This window comes from Carlito syrichta, unplaced genomic scaffold (assembly GCF_000164805.1).
Source record: "Carlito syrichta isolate Samal-C Ts95f unplaced genomic scaffold, Tarsius_syrichta-2.0.1 Scaffold305319, whole genome shotgun sequence".
NCBI classification, from domain to species: domain Eukaryota; kingdom Metazoa; phylum Chordata; class Mammalia; order Primates; family Tarsiidae; genus Carlito; species Carlito syrichta.
In genome coordinates, this window is record NW_007249415.1 from 766,474 (window position 1) to 781,564 (window position 15,091).

Sequence of the window (15,091 nt, forward strand, 5' to 3'; positions counted from 1 at the left end):
AGTCCAGCCGCGAGGTGCCCTCTGAGCACCGAGGTCTGCCCTGCCACTGGCCTACAGCTGGACAGGGTGTTGCTCCTGGTCTGCTTCAACCTGGGGTCCAGATTCCTCCTGCTTCCGAGTCTCTCTTTAGGCTTAAAGGAGTCTAACCAGTACCTTGGCTTTGGGGGGCTTGGGAGAGAAGAAGGAAGGAGTCTGGGTTAGCCAGAACCAGCCTTTCACAGCCTCATACAATAACGTACCAGGTCCCACTGAGTCCCACTAGAGATCCCATGGGATCCCAGGATGAGGCTTATTTTTAGATGCTCTTACCCCAACACCTAGGCAGGGCCAAAATAATTCATGATAAGTCTTCCCATGGGGAGAAAATGCCACTCATCAAGCCAAGCCAGGGGTTTCCTGAGGTCAACGGGCCTGGAGTCACCTCCTCCCACCAGTGGCCGGGCATCCTGACTCCACCAGGATGTGTGACTGGCCTGGTGCTTTTGCTGTCTCTTTCAGAGTAAGTTGGGATCATGAGTGCATGCAGGACACGGGAGGCCAGGACCAAGAGTCTACTACCTTATCCCTGGGAGAGCGGGGCAGTATCTGGCTTGCTGTGGGCGCCCTGGGGTCTGAGGTTGAACCTGGCACATCTGGGTACTCTGGCCCAACTATGCACTGAGTGAGCAAAGGAAGGAGGGGACAACAAGCTGGCAAGTGTATGCACAAGCTAGCTTTCCCCAGCATCCCCTGCTAAGGCAAGTTCTGCAGTGGCCATGGGGAGGTGGGTTATGCTCACTGTCATTTGTTGCCACCTCTATAGGGCTAGGTCCTGTCCTCTGAAGACACCGTCATACTGCCTCCTATGCTCCACCGTCAGGTGGGGGCCACATGAGGGAGGCACACCACGCTTTGGCCCCCCAGAGTGCCCTAAGTTTTCCCAGTACTCAACGGGGGAGGCCCTGCTGAGAAGTCCTCAGAACACAGTAGGTGACAAAGAACAATCAGCCCTTCCTTGTCACAGTGAAGAGCATTTACCCCTGCTGTAGACAAAGCCCCTGCCACCGTGGCCCTCAGTCCCATATTCTCGTCGTCACCAGGAGCTCATAGAAATGCAGAACCTGGCTGGGCACCGTGGCTCATGTCTATAATTCCAGCATTCTGGAAGGCCGAGGAGGGAAGATCACTTGAGCACAGGAGATTGAGATCAGCCTGAGCAATATAGCAAGACTTCGTCTCTACAAAAAAAATCAGAAAATTAGCTGGACTGAGTCCCAGCTATTCAGGAGGTTGAGGCAGAAGGATTGCCTGAGCCCAGGAGGTCGAGACTGCAGTGAGCCATGATTATGCCACTGCACTCCAGCCTGGGCAACAGAGTGAGACCCCGACTCATAAAAAAATAAAAGAAAGAAAGAAATTCAGAGCCTCGGGCCCCACCACACTGACTGTCGTGTGTAAACCCCCCATTTCCAGGGGCTTCTTCCTTCAGGGTCTGCAGGACTCAGCCCGGGCTTTCACTGGGTGTCCTGTAGCTGCAGAAAACTGACTGGGGCAGCAGTCTCCTGAAGGATATGACTCAGCAACGGGAGGGGAGAGGACACAGATCCCCACAGATGGGGGCATCAGGGTGTCCCGTTGTGCCATCTTGGGACCGACCTTGAGAGCTTAGTAAGATCCGAGTATAAGGCACATTGGGGTTGGAAAAGATGGGGAGTTGGGGAGTCCTCACCTCTGACAAGCCACAGGCAGGGCTGGCTACACTGCTCAAAGGTCACCATGGAGTGGCCAGGTTCAGACCAGGCAAGCTGCTGTGTAAGGGCCAGAGAATGAGTAGTTTAGGTTTGGGGGGCCAAACAGTCCAACTACTCAAGCTGCCATTGCAGATTCTCACTTGGCCATGTCTTTGTCACACAAGACAATATTCTGGGGATCAGGACCTAGATATCTAAGGGGAACACGATTCAGCCTATCACAACCACCTCCAAGTAATACCTCAGGGTCACAAGGTATCTGGTGACAGAGCCTTCCTGGTCCTTTCTCCTGCTCCTATGAAGTCCTGTCTCCATCACTCTTCCACGTGCCATAACCACCGATTCGTGGTCACTGTCATGGCTTTGAACAGCTGTCTCTAGATCCTGTTGGTGGAATTGTAAACTAGTTCAACCTCTATGGAAAGCAGTATGGATATTTCTCAAAGAACTAAAAATCGAACTACCATTTGACTTAGCATTCCCACAATTAAGGATCCACCCAAAGGAAAATAAATCAATAGATAAAAAAGATACCTGTACTCGTATGTTCATTACAGCACTACTCACAATAGCAAAGTCATGGAACCAACCCAAGTGCCCACCAACAACTGACTGAATAAAGAAAACATGTTGTATATACACCATGGAGTACTACACAGTCATAAAAAAGGAATTAAATCATGCAGCAAACTCTTTCTGTTTTCAGAAACAGAAAACCAAACACCACATGTTCTCGCTGAATGTGGGAGCTAAATGGACTCAAAGATGGAAATAACAAATGTTGGGAACACCAGTAAAGGAGGTGGGGAGGAGGTTGGGGTTCAGAAATGACCTATGGGGTACAGTGTTCACTATCTGGGCAATGGGCCACCTGAGACCCAATCCCTACCACTGCACAGTATGTCCATGTAACAAACAAGTATGTGTAGCTCCTGAACCTAAAAAAAAAATAAGCAAATAAAATAATAAGCAAATAAAATAAGCAAATAAAATAACATAAAAGAATAAGAAAATAGAAGACTTTGCTTTTTTCCATTGACTCCTTTCCTGATGCCCCTTCCTGGCATGTGCTGGTCTGAGTTTATAGCCTGTCCAGCGCTGGCAGCCATGACAAGGCCCCAGCCCTTGGTCCCAGCCTGACTCTGACACCCACCCACACTGCTCTCAGCAGCCCCCCAGGGGCAGGTTGAGGAAGGCAGGTTGGCTTGGGACACAGACGGCCCTTCCAGTGCAGCCTGGGTCTCCTGCCCTTGTATACCTGATGTCTCTGTCTCCAGTGTCTGACATCCACCCCCACACCCCAGCTCCATGGTGCCTCTGTCATGCTGTGCTCTATGTTCGTGTGTGTCTGGTGTAGACAGCACACAGTTGGGTTTTGCTTGGTGAGCTGTTACCCACCACCTTTCCAGTTTCCTAGGTGAGTTGAGGCCATTCACAGCTGTGGATGTGGCTGTGGGTTTGTACCGGCCCCTTGGGGAAGGCTCCTGACTCTGCCAGTCCTTGTGGGACCTCGTCTCTCCTCTGCTCAGGCTCCAGAGCAGCATCTGTTGGCTCCGCCTCATTTCCCTGTAGGGGTGGATGGAGCTGGGCGTCCTGGCTCCTCTGCCCAAGCCCCCTCCCCCCAGCTTCTCACATTCCTATCTGGTTCTCAGACCAGTCTCCCAGTCCTCTTCCTGCTCAGGCAGGATGGCCCTCTGGCATCTCAGGAGGCCAGAGCCAGAGGCAGAGTGACAGGAGCAGAGCGGTTGCTGTGTGGGTTCTGGTGGGGCTTCCCCTTCCCCAGCACACACAGAAGGCAAGTCCTGGACAACACTGACCCCGTAGCCAGAAGAGGGCACTTCTCTCTGCAGTCTCCAGCCTCACTTTCCTAGCCATGCCATTCCTGACCTCCTCAGTGGGTAACAGATTCTTGGTTGAGCCCCAGGGGATAGAAGACTGACCATATACTTGAGGGTATCAGCCACATCCCCAGACAGAAATGGATGGTGTGTCCTGGACTCCCATTGTGGTTCTACTGCACTGCATGACACCACCATGGGCTGTGATCTCCGTGGACTATAATCCCCGTGGGCTGTGGTCCTCCTATAGGCTCTGGTCCCCATTGGCTATGCTCCCCATGGGTCATGTTCCCCATGGGCCGTGGTCCTCCCATGGGTCAGGATCCTCCTGTGGGCCATGATCCTTTTGTGGGCTCTGGTCCCTGTGGGCTCTGATCCCCATTGGCTATGGTCCCCATGGACCATGGTCCTCCTGTGGGCTGTGGTCCTCCCATGGGCTTCGGTACTCTTGTGTGTCGTCGTCCTCCCATGGGCTGTGCTATGGCCCTCATCTGCCCTCTGAGGGACCTGGCTGGCTCACTGTCTCCCACGGTCTTCTGGCCATGAGCTCACTGCTGTCCAGGCCTGTCCAGAGTCAGCCCTGCCTCAAAGGCGCCGTTGCACAGAGTTGGCAAAGTCCTTGCCCACTGGGGTTCTGACCCGCCATCTCAGAGGCTCTGGGCCTGCTCTGGCTTTGGTCAGAGCTGAGACTAAAGGCTGAAGCCATCCCCAAGTGCCCAGCACCAGCCCACGGCATATTTCAAGTCTCTCTGTTGTGTTAACTGCCTGGTGTTGCCTCGGGAGCCCCAGGACCAAGTCGACCTTGACTAGAAGGAGCTGGGCAGCTCTGAAAGGAGCTCTGTCCTCCCTGGGCCTCTGCCAGGACAGCACACAGGGGGCTTTGTTTCCAGCCCGAGCCCCGGAAGACCCCTCCTTCGGCTGTGGCCCCAGGGCTGTCTGGTGGCTGGTCATTGAGGGATGTGTCTCCCCAGCCGCAGCACAGACCCCATCAGTGACTGAGGCACCAGAGGATATGAAACTGTGCAGAAAACATGTCTAGGTGCTCTTGGAGAACCTTCCAGAAGAACATTCACGGGAGGCTCACAGGACACCCCAGGTGGATTCAGCGCTCCAACTATCCTTCCCTCTTCCCTTTCCCTTTCCAGTTGTCTATTTTCAATATCTCTTCAAGGTATAAAACATGAGCCCCTGGGCCCATTCATGGCACACTGCCCCAGGTCACAGCCTGACCCAAAGACCAGCATCTGCCCCCGTTCAATCTGGTCCCATCAGTTTGCCCCAGAGATGCTGGAACTGCACATTCAGGGCTCCGGGACCCCCTAACTCCAGCCCTGGTCGTCCTCTCACCAGCCCATACCAGTCATCCCTCCTAGTCATCCCTGATGACGCCACTGCTTACAGGACAGCCCCACACTCTGTGGCTTGGCACAGAGGCTCCAGCTGTCCCTTCCTGATGACCCCGTCTCCCTTTCACCTCTCTCCCACCCCACCCACTGTAGTTGACCACAGCTACATCCTGCTAGTGCCCACGCCAGCACGGCTATGTTCACAGACTGCCTGGCTACCCCTGGGATTTGCTGCCAGGTGAGGCGTGTTTATCCTTCAAAGCCTAGTTCCCAGCTCACTTCTTCTAGGAAGTCTTCCTTCACTGCCTAGGTGACCATGAAGTGGAAAGATGGTGAACCCAATCAGCCAGGCGGAAACCCTGCCGCACTATTTCCCCCGACACTCCACAAGTGTAGAAGTGCCCATGATATGACAAGGCTGAGGATGGGCCAGGGAGGACTATGCCTGTCCTGCCCTCAAGGAACATCCCTGGGAGGTAGGAGGGAGCAAATGCCACCCAAGTGAGGGACTCAGGCAGTAGCTTAAAACAGTGGTGGTGGGTGAGGCATGGCTGGATTAGTGGGTTAGCAAGAGAATGAGACCTGGGGCAGGACGAGCCAGAGAAGAGTGAGAGGAAGGGGAATTAGTGGGTGCAAATATCCTGTGGTAGAAGGAGGGGCTGTGGAAGGAAGAAGGAAGCCAGTGAGGTGGAAACACAGAGCTGGGCGCAGATGCTAGGGGAGACCCCAGGATGTGTACTCAGCAGGTTGGGAGTCTGTGAAGGATCTGAGCTCCCGGATGTGGGGGAGGGGAGGATTGGAGGCTGGGGTTGGAGAAGCCAGGGCAGAGGCTACTGCTGGCACACAGGTACACAGGACTGGACCAGTGGCAGGGGAGGTGGCACGGGGGCACCAGTAATGCCTGGAGGTTGAGCTCACAGAATGGGGGCTGGATGTGTCTGGGGGTGTCTGGCCCACCTTGGGGGACAGGACTAGGCTCTCAGAGGGGCAGGGTGCCATGGAGTGGAGGCTCTGGTGGGCACTCCTCTTTTGCAGCCAGGTGGCTGTCCATCCTGAGTTGTCCTCTGAGCCAGGGCTCTTGGGGGATGGGTCTGGGTTAGGGAGATGCATGGACATCCTTGGTCCACAAGACAGGGTGAGGTCCCGGGGAAGTCCTTGTGCCAAGTCTCAGTCTCTCCATCTATGAAATGGAGACGATGCTGGACTTGTGGGGTGTCTGTGAGGATGGCGAGTCTTATCCCAGACCGGGCAAGGTTCCTGAATGACCAGGCATGGTACACCCACAGCAGCTTGTCTGGTGTCCATGTTATTCCTGACCTGTCCACAGGCCCTGAGCACTGGTCCCACATGCCCTCATGTCTGCACCTACATGGCACCCATGAGCCACTCAGCAAGATCCTTGCACACAGTGGGTGCTCGGCCAATGTTGCTGGATAGCCAGTGGCCTCTCTGGGCAGAAGCACAGCCCTGCATGTGGCCAGGGTCCAGAAGCCAAATGCAGAGAGATGGTGGGTCCTCAGGAACGGGGAACCAAGAAACCATGCCTTGCCGAATACACAGGCCCCTGATACAAAGAAGCTAGGGTTACATGGGGGGCCAGCAGAGACATTTGGTCCTGTGAAGACGTTCCTGGAATCAGAGGAGCAGCATTGCTTCAGGACCTGGGGCCTTCTCAGTGGGGGAGGAAGAAACTTCTCCTTGTTACGGAACACCAGGAATGGGAAATGTTTCCAGGTGCAGCTGACCTGATTATAGCTCATGGCTCTTTGAATGATGAGATCCTTGGGTGTTTTAAATTGTTTCAATCTACAGATAAGCAGCATGTCTCACTTCAACATTTCTGTCCCTATTTAGAAAAAAAAAAAAAATAAGCTGACTCCTGAGAAAAGATATTATCTCCCTAAACAAGTGTCATTTGAAATTGTTTATTTTTTTGAGTCAGGGACTCATTCTGTTGCCCAGGCTAGAGTGCAATGGCATGATCACGGCTCCCACAACCTCAACCTCTTGGGCTCAGGTGATCCTCCCACCTCAGCCTCTTGAGTAGCTGGGACCACAGGTGTGTGCCACTATGCCTGGCAATTATTTATTTATTTATTTTTAATTTATATTTATATTTGTAGAGACAGCATCTCGCTATATTGCCCAGGCTGATCTCAAGCTCCTGGGCTCAAATAATCCTCTTGCCTTGGCTTCCCAAAGTGCTGGGATTACAGGCATGAGCCACTACTCCTGGCCTGAAAGATTTTTAAAAACTGTTTAGGAATAACTTTATGCTTACCCAAGAGTTATAAAGACAACGTGAGTCCTGCAGTCTTCACCCATGTCCCCTAACGGTGATTCCTACATCATCACAGCACGATTGTCAAAACCAGGAAATTGTCTGGGCATGGTGATTCATACCTGTAATCCCAGAATTTTGGAAGGCTGAGGCAGGAGGATCACGAGTCCAGGAGTTCAAAACCAGCCTGGGCAACATAGTGAGACTGTGTCTTTTCAAGAAATAATTTTTAAAAATTAGCCAGACGTGGTGGCACTCACCTTTAGTCTCAGCTACTCAGGAGACTGAGGTGGGAGAATTGCTTGAGCCCAGAGGTTCGAGCCTGCAGTGAGTTATAACCATGCCACTGCACTTCAGCCTTGATGACAGAGGGAGAGACTATCACTAAAAACACAAACAAAAAACCTCTTAGAAAATTATTATGAGTACAGGACTATTAGATATCTACAAACTCCAATAGTTTCCCACAAATGCTTCCCCACCCCATTCCAGAAGCTCAGGCTGCATTTATTCCATGTGTCTGGTTGGTGGCAACCCCTCCCTCCCTCCCTCTACCCTGTCTTTCAGGACCTTTGTGGAGCATAGCCAGGTGTTTTGTGGAGCATCCTCCATTTGGGTTTGCCTGGCATCTTCTCATGGCTGAAGTATATGTTGGAAGGAACACCACAGAGGCAGGGTGCCTTCTCATCACCTCATGTCATAGGTACACAGCAACCTCCTGTCCCAGGTGATCATGACCTCAATGGCTCAGATGACATGGTGTCTACCGGGTTTCCGTAGTAAACTCACCACTCGTTTTCTACTCCACTCACTGGGAGCAAACCACCACCTCCAGCCCACACTCAATGGGGGGACAAGATACTCCATCTCCTGAAAAAAGCGTAGCAAAGAATTTACTGATGACTGTTACAACCACAAGAATTCCAGGTATTTTGAGAAAGACACTCTAAGGCTATGCAGTGATCCTATTTCTTCCTTAAAGTTGTGCCTGCTAATTTTTATACCCGACTGTGACTCTGCCTGTGGCCATTATTACAGAGGGGATTTGATGGAAATTTTTATTTCTCCACCACATCTATGTTTGAATTTAGAGCAATTTCTGTAGAAAGGAACATTGATTCTTTCTCACCTATTATCCACCCATCCATTCATCTGCTTGTCCTCTATCTGTCTGTCCATCCATCTAGCAGCCTGTCTGTCCGTATATAATCATCTATCATCTTTCCATCATCTATTTATTCAATCATTATTTATACTCCTGGACATTCACTTTATTTTGGGGGTTACTACATGACTTTGTTTGTTACGTCATAGTTTGTTTCTTTTAACATATGTAAAATTTTATCATTTTTCTTCTGGGGTGTAGGTCTGTGGATTTTAACACATGCATCAATTTGCACCAACACAGTCAGGGTACAGAACTACCCTTACCCTGAGGCACCCTTGAGCTGTCCTTGGTACTCACTGCCTCCCCCAGTCCTTAACCCTGGAAACCACTGGTCTGCCTTCACCACCACCACTTAGTCTTTTAGAGAAAGTCATGTAACCAGATTGCACAGTGTGTAATGTCCACTGTTTCTCCCTCAGCACAGGGCTTCTGAGTCATCTGGGTTTTGTGCGTGGGCAGTCGGGTCTTTCTCACTGGCAAGAGCAGTCATGATGTGGATGGCCATGGTTGGTGAACCAGTTACCATAGAGACACCGGGATCGTCTCCAAGTTTTGTTCTCACAGCAACGCTGCTGTGAACATCCCTGTATGGGTGTCTGTGTAGCCAGGCTCCTATCTGTGTACATGAGGTCGTCCCTTTGAAATAAACACCCAGGCCTGCAGCCAAAGCCATGTGGTGCCCACTGTTTTCCATCCACCAGCAGTGGAGGGGTACCCTCGTTCTGGAGGAATGCATTCCCCTATACCTGCAGTGAGCCTCCACCTCACACAAGCGTCCTGGGGCAGCTGTGGCAAGTGTCACAGCCAGGTAGCTTCAACAACAGATGCTGGTTTTCCCACATCCTGGAGACTGGACATCCAAGGTCAAGGTGCAACAGGGCTGGCTCCTCCAAACCTCTCTCCTTGGGATGTGAATAATGCCTCCTCCCTGTATCTCACACGGTTGTCATTCTTGGTGTCTGTGTCCTCCTCCCCTCTCCTTATAAGTCCCAGTCAGTTCAGGTCAGAGCCACCCTGATGACCTTGTTTTACCTCAATCATTTCTCTAAAGACTCCAGCTCCAAATATAGTCCCTTCTGGGGTCCTGGGGACTAGATCTTTAATCCCTGGGTATTGGAAGACACATGACTTAGCCATAACATGACTCCCCTTACCTGCCTTTACTGTAGGGTTTGTGCTAATCCCATCAGGTATCCACTGGGCTTGAAGCCTGTGGCTGCCATGGTGACCTTCAGGTCCCACAAGCTTCAGGTTGCTCCAGTGGTACCTGTGCTTGTCCCTGCCTGGCTTTGGGGTTTCACAGCTCTCCTGGTCTCACCCACTGTGGGTTCAGGGGTCTGTTCTCTGCTGTGCACCTGGGTTCAGGTGTGCCCTTCCTGAGGGGCTGTGCCCCTCTTGCAGGTGTACCGCTCATAGCACTATTCTGGCCTCTTCTAGCCTCCCTGCCTCCATGGGGCACCTCTCCCTCATGGAAAAAACCCTCTAGGATTCCTGGAGGAAGCATCTGAGCCCCAGGATTGCCAACACCCTCTGGGCCTTGGCAGTTTTCGGCAATCTCTAGCTGATTCTTCCTATGCCTTATAAGGTGTTCCATGGTACCCACCCAGGGTCCCACCCACAGGAACCTGCCTCTTTCCAGGTTTCAGGCTTTTGGTGGTTCTGAAATCACTCATTTGTAGTCTGTCTGATTCTTCTTGGGGGTGGGAGCCATACTCCTCCTGGCTCTCCTCCATCAGTTCCGCCTAACTTCAGCCAGGACAGAGTGCAGTGACCCAGTCCACAGCAGAGTTCCTCCCTGGGAGAACTCGCTTTGGCCTGGCCCACATAGATGTCTGCCCAGGACTGTCAGGGAGCAAGGCCCCTGAGGAGATGCCCTTTGGTCATCTTGTTTCTTGATGGGATGGTTTCTGGAAACTTCCCCCAGCTCCCGGCTGGCCTGCCCAACCTGTTTCTAGCAGACATGACTACAAATGCCTCCACGGCTCCTGGGCAGTCAGCTGAGCACTGTGACCTCAGCGCCAAACAATGTTGAGGATGTGTTTTGCTGAGGAAATCATTAAACAGGGAGTCGTGAGCGTTTTTGAAACCCCACATGCCAGACTCTGCAGGAGGCCGCTTGATCCCATGGCCTTGGGCCGGGTGCTCAAGCATTTGCTGCCCTCAGTGGATGCTCGTCTTGCCCTTAGGGACCACAGATTGAGTGGGTCAGGGTGACCAGGGGTCAATCCAGGTCCAGCACACACACATGCACTCAAGAGCATTGAGTTGAGGTTCTACTGTACTGGACGCAGGGGGCCCAGGATGGTGCCACTGATACCTATCGAGTGAGGGGACCCTGCTCCTTTTGCCTTCCTGCCCACTCACTGCTGGTGGGCCCCAGATGAGCCAGAGGGCTGGGACCTCAGGGCAGAGGGCAGTCAAACTGGGGTCCAGGGTGCCTGGACGGCTGACTGGTTCTTCATGACCACGTTCCTTCTTTTTTTAACCAGGGAAACATTTGAAAGGTCTTTGTGGAAGGCAGCACCTCCTCTACTGCCTGGTATCCCCCCTGGAGCCCCCTTCCCAGCCACAGGGGGAAGGACCCTTACAGAGCAGAGTGGAGACTTTAGGCAGAGTTGGTGGGGGCCGCTGGCCATGGGGAAGGGGATAGTCTCCTTCTAAGTCAGGAGTTCCAATGCAGGCTCTGCTGGGGTTAGGGTTCCAAGACAGGGATGAAGGATGGTGGGTACTCCAGGGTGTGGAGAAGAGGGGAAGGGGGAGGTGAACACATGGGTGTTTCCCTGCCAAGCCACGGGCAGGTGGGAGGATAGAGAGAGCCCAGGGCTCCAGGAAGCAGTGATGCCCTCAAAGGGACCCCAGGGGAGCTTGATGGAGGGACTGTTGACAGAGGTGTGGAAGGGAGCAGGGAAACAAGGAGAGGGTGGGACTGTGAGTCAGCATGGGCAGGAGCCCTAAAGCTACAGGGTCCCTGGAGGGGCAGCTGTGAGGACAGGCCCCTGTAGCCTCAGTTGGGGAAAATAGCCTGTGTGGCACCTGATGGCCCACCTGGCACCCGGCAACATGGCGAGAGGGAATGCCCCTCCACCCCACTGATCATATCCCCTGTCCAAGCCAGGGGGTGCTGGCCACAGGATCATCCTGAACAGGGTGTGGGTGAGGGAGGTGCCCAGGGCATGGGGAGGGGTAGATGGGAGATACTAGCATGTGCCACGTGCAACCCCAACTCCCTGCATGCTCCCCGCTGACCCAAATAGGGGAATAGAATACAGCAGCACAGGCCCTGGCTTGCTGAGTCCTTGGGGAGCCTCTTGCTCTGGTCTTGCTCTGAGTGGTCCACAGTTCTGCAGTGCTTCACTGGTTTCTGACTCTCCTGAGCCAAGATGTTCATCTTTCAGCCCCTACCTCAGATCTTTTCGCTCACAGATAAAGAACCAGAGCTCTTCAGCTAGGAGCACTTCCCCACTGCCCTGTGGCTTGTGTCTCTGAACACGCACGTGGTTTCTAGACAAGTGGCTTGGCTGCCACATCTAGCTTTGAGGTACAAAGTCCACAAGCTTCTGTGGTGTTCACACCTGGGAGAACAAAAGAAGCATCTGGGCATTTTCATGGTTCTGGGAAAGGGAGAAACGCTTGGTCCCAGCATGTCTGGAAACCCAGCTGCCCGCATGTGGCCTCACAGCTGGAGTCCTGGGGACACTCCAAGGGAGGAGAAGACCATGCCTGCTTCCCCCCTTCCTAGAGGCTGCAGGGGAAGTGGGTGCTGAGCCTACTGTCTTGGGTTCAGCACTTCCCAGAAAGGGTGAAAAACTGCCTGCCCAGGTTTTGGGGAGAACAGATAGTCCACCCCCAAGGGCATTCTCATGCAGCTTTGTGAGTGCAACCCCCTGGACTCAGTCGCTCCAACCCCGGTAGAGCCCTCAAAGGACAGCAGCCCCAGAGATGCCCAACCACCAGGCCCAACCCAGAAGTACCCAGCTAAGCTGCTCTTGCTCTTGATTCCTGCCCAGAGAAGGTGTGAAGATAAAGAAGGTTTATGGCAGGTTCTTGTGAACTACTAAACAGGGGAAATTTGCTGTGCAGCAGTGGATAGTTAATACGCCATGGGGTTCAGAACGCTCCAGCTGGGGAGAGAGAGTCCTCACAGAGTCTTGGCTCACCAGGGCCAGGTTGACACCTGCACACAGATGCATATTGTTACAGATTGAATTGTGTTCCCTCAAACAGCACCAAAGAGGATGTGTTGAAATCCTAAGCCCCTGCACCTGTGTGTATGAGCTCTTACTTGAAAATGGAGTCTTTGCATATTTACTCAAGTTAAGATGAGGTCATTAGAATGATAAGACTGTGTCATTATGAAAAAGGGAAACTTGGACACAGACTCCAAAGGCCATGACAAGGCGGAGGCTGAGGCTGGAGTAACACATGGGCCAAGGAATACCTGGGCCCACTGGGAACTGGAAGAGGCTGAAAAGATCCTCTGCGGGCCCCGGAGGAAGCACAGCCCTGCCCACATCTCTACCTAGGACTTTTGGCCTGCAGAACTGGGAAAGAATACATCTCTGTTGCTCCAAGCCCCCAGCTTTGTAGTTCTGCGTTGCAGGAAACGAACACAGATTTCTAAACCTTTTTAAGAGCAAATACACAGTCGAAAACAATCTGAGATGAGCAGCATGTTTGCTGAGTAAGTTAACCTCTACTAGGTACTATGACTCTGACAAGAAAAAAGAAAGTTGTCTTTGAGTACTCTTAGGAGTTGGCAGTTTTTAGAGACTCGGTTTATTTTCAGTAACTATGGTTTGTTTTCTTTTGGTGTTCAGATGGTCACAACCTGACCAGAAAGAGTTCCCCCACCTCCCAATCCACACCCAAGCCCAGGATCCAGGTCCCCATCTGGCTGTCTCCGTGAGAGCTCTGGGCTAGGCACTGCAGGGATGAGTCAGAAGCAGGACTTGACCTCATGAGTACCTGCATCTTATATGATGGTGATTTGACTTCAGACTGGAATTTCATCCCTCCTGATGAGTAATTTCATGAACCATGAACTTGTTTTCCTAAGTGAACCTTTCAATCCAGGTGAGCATAGTTGCGTGCGTGTGGTGTTAAGACCTAGAATGGGGGTGTCTAACCTTTTGTCTTCCCTGGATTGCATCAAATAAAGAGAAATTATCTTGGACTGCACATAAATTATATAATAAATTTATAATGTAAATGTATATACATAATAAGACTTCCATTTTTTATATTTTTATTATAAGGTTTAGAAAAATGAGAACAATATAAAACTAGTGGAAATTTGACCTTGTTTTTGTAAAACTAATCTATCGATGTCTGGTTCGATGGAAGCGATCACAATTCTTAATGAGTTCTCAGGTGCTTGTCAGAAATGTTTGTTCGAATCTTGCCCTTCATGTGCTCTGTAACTGAAAACAGCTGCTCACAAATATATGTGCTGCCAAAAAGCAATGAATAAGGTGTGATGGTGAATTTCAAAAATGGAGTTACTGTGGGGTCACAGAGAAAATAAATGCTAAGAAACACATGATGTTAAAAGATTTTGTAGGGCCGCATTACTTACTGTCCTGGGCTGCATGCAACATGTGGGCTGCGGGATGGGCATGACTGGTCAAGAATAATGTCACACAGTCGTATGTAGGACCTTTCCCTGCTTTTTGGCCCAAACATCTCAAGACTGGAGTCATGGCACACGGTTGTAGATTATGATCCCTGTGAGTATTATTTCAAAACAATACAGTTCTCTGAGAAGAAGAAAAAGAAGGTTTTTTTCTTTAGAATAGGTAGGGAAGGGCCCTGGTATTTAAATCTAGCTCATGGGAAACCATCCATCTGAGGTGGAACTAGACAAGCCTGGGTGTGGGGTATTTGTCTGGAATTTGCCATTAATTGTTTTTTTTAATAACCCTTGATTTGGCATTGAATTCTAATTGTTAAAAGACACTCAGGTATTTATTTCTAAATGTTATATGTTTGCAAAGTAAGAAGGCCATTTGGAGATGTCAGAAACCATAATAAATCGGATCAAAATACAATAGAATTTTCACACTGGCATTATTAGAGACGGTGCCTTTGAATTTCACCCTGAATGTTATCGGTCTTCATAATACTACAATATGATCTGTGTTTTTCTAAGTTCCTATTTACAAACCAGAAAAAAGGGGGCAATTATGTGTGTTACAAGTCATGTACAAAATGCCTAATTAGTAACATCGAGTAATGAAATGACCAACAGAGAATTACCAAAATGCCCAGTTCTTCAAAAACTTAATATGAAAATCTTCAAATCTGACATTTTAAGCTATTAATATTATATGTCTAATAAACACATAAGGTTTATTAGAGAAGGAGTGTTTTGGCTTCCTTTCGAAAGCATTCTAATTAGTAGCCTGTATTTCTTAGAGCCTTTTTGGGTTTGTAGAATAATTGAGGGTCAATTACAGAGAGTTCCCGAGTCCCTTCCCTCCTTGCACTGTGTGCTCCATTTGCTACAATTGATGAGTCAATACTAAGACATTGTTATTAACCTAAATCTGCAGTTTACACTAAGGCCCCTCTTTGTGTGGAACATTCTGTGGGTTTTGACAAGTGCATAATGACATGGATCCATTAGTTTTGCTCCCTTTTTTTTTTCTTTTTCTTTCTTTTTGTTTTTGTTTTTGTTTTTGAGTTGGAGTTTCACTCGGTCGCCCAGACTGGAGTGCAGTGGCCGCTCC